Raw genomic sequence first — 2,010 nt, forward strand, 5'->3', positions numbered from 1 at the left:
GGCTGCCCAGGGAAGGGGTCGAGTCCCCACCCCTGGGGGGATTTAACAGCCGGGCAGAGGTGGTGCTGAGGGCCAGGGTTTGGGGGTGGGATGGCAGGGGTAGGGGAACGGTTGGGCTGAGGGATCTGAAAGGGCTTTTCCAACCTAAACGATTCTGTGATTCTATAACTTCACCTATGGGCAAGGCCTCAAAGAGTTTTGCTCTTGGTGACATCCAAAGCACTGACCCGAGCAAAACCAGAGATGCTCAGGATCTGCTTAAAGATCACAGCGCAGCTTCACAGAGAAAGGCAGCACGCGCCGGTGTTCCATGGAACACAGCTGAGTAGCAGCGTAACTTGAATCCCAAGTAATTGCTCTGCAGTTTCTGGAGTAAGCTGTGGCCCGACGACACTCTCAGCAGACACTCAAATTCTGGAATGGGCCCCTTTGCAAATAAAAGCGGAGAGCCCTGCATACATCAGAGCTACGCAGGCCACCATTCCCTTGGCTTCCACCAGATTTGGAAAAGAATTAGTTCTTCGTTAATTAAGAAAATGCAAGAAAAAGACTAACCCCACGGAAAGGCAACCTCCCTGTGTCTCTTTAAGAAAATGGTGTAGGCAGGTCCCACATTGGAGCTGGTGGCCCATCCCTCCTTGGAGCTGATAAACTACTTTTAAAGGGAAATCTCATTATCGAGTGCTTGTAAGAAACCAAGGCCCTGACTGGAGGTAAAGCATTTAAAATGCCCACAACAGAACCCCAAGAGAAAGTCCCCACACGCTAATAGTAGACATGAGGAAGGAAGGGGTTATTCTAAGCACTCCATAGCTATATTCACCGGCTGTGATTTCATATTCAGTCTTTATACACTGCTCAGGTAGGAGATAATTATAGATCTAGTAAAATGACTGTACATTCAATGCTTCCTGTAACACAGCATAAGGTTTTAACCACGCATCTTCACAAAACCGTGAGAATGAAAAGCAATCCAAAACCAGGAACATGCTAATTAAGGTACAGGGAAGAAACGTCCAATTGTCTGTAAGGAGAGTAAGTAGAAGGAAATCACATTCTTTGGCAGTATCAAGCTTCAGAGTCTTAAGGGAAAGAAGTCACAAGGCTAGAGGTGTTCTAGCTTGGGAAAAAAAAAAAATAATAGGATAGCATTCTCCCTCCTCCTTTTACCCTTAAAGTAAGGCAGAGGCAGCATCATCATACCGAAGATGGAGCCTCTCTTCTTTCTATTAAGTTATTGGAGAGTCACAAAATCGTTTGGGTTGGAAAAGCCCTTTCAGATCCCCCAGCCCAACCGCTCTCCTACCCCTGCCATCCCACCCCCAAACCCTGGCCCTCAGCACCTCGGCTGCCCGGCTTTTAAATCCCCCCAGGGATGGGGACTCGACCCCTTCCATGCCCACAACAGAACCCCAAGAGAAAGTCCCCACACGCTAATAGTAGACATGAGGAAGGAAGGGGTTATTCTAAGCACTCCATAGCTATATTCACCGGCTGTGATTTCATATTCAGTCTTTATACACTGCTCAGGTAGGAGATAATTATAGATCTAGTAAAATGACTGTACATTCAATGCTTCCTGTAACACAGCATAAGGTTTTAACCACGCATCTTCACAAAACCGTGAGAATGAAAAGCAATCCAAAACCAGGAACATGCTAATTAAGGTACAGGGAAGAAACGTCCAATTGTCTGTAAGGAGAGTAAGTAGAAGGAAATCACATTCTTTGGCAGTATCAAGCTTCAGAGTCTTAAGGTAAAGAAGTCACAAGGCTAGAGGTGTTCTAGCTTGGGAAAAAAAAAAAAATAATAGGATAGCATTCTCCCTCCTCCTTTTAGCCTTAAAGTAAGGCAGAGGCAGCATCATCGTACAGAAGATGGAGCCTCTCTTCTTTCTATTAAGTTATTGGAGACTCACAGAATCATTTGGGTTGGCAAAGCCCTTTCAGATCGTCAAGCCCAACCGTTCCCCTACCCCTGCCATCCCACCCCCAAACCCTGGCCCTCAGC

The 2,010-nt window shown here is 46.5% G+C and overlaps 1 protein-coding gene across 1 annotated transcript in view; it reads right to left on the bottom strand.

Annotated features, from left to right (window-relative positions):
* SKA1 (spindle and kinetochore associated complex subunit 1) overlaps positions 1 to 2,010 on the bottom strand; it is an 18,947-nt gene that overhangs the window by 853 nt on the left and 16,084 nt on the right. The gene's annotated exons all lie outside the window — the stretch shown is intronic.

This window comes from Egretta garzetta, unplaced genomic scaffold (genome assembly GCF_000687185.1).
Source record: "Egretta garzetta isolate BGI_Z169 unplaced genomic scaffold, ASM68718v1 scaffold179, whole genome shotgun sequence".
NCBI classification, from domain to species: Eukaryota; Metazoa; Chordata; class Aves; order Pelecaniformes; family Ardeidae; genus Egretta; species Egretta garzetta.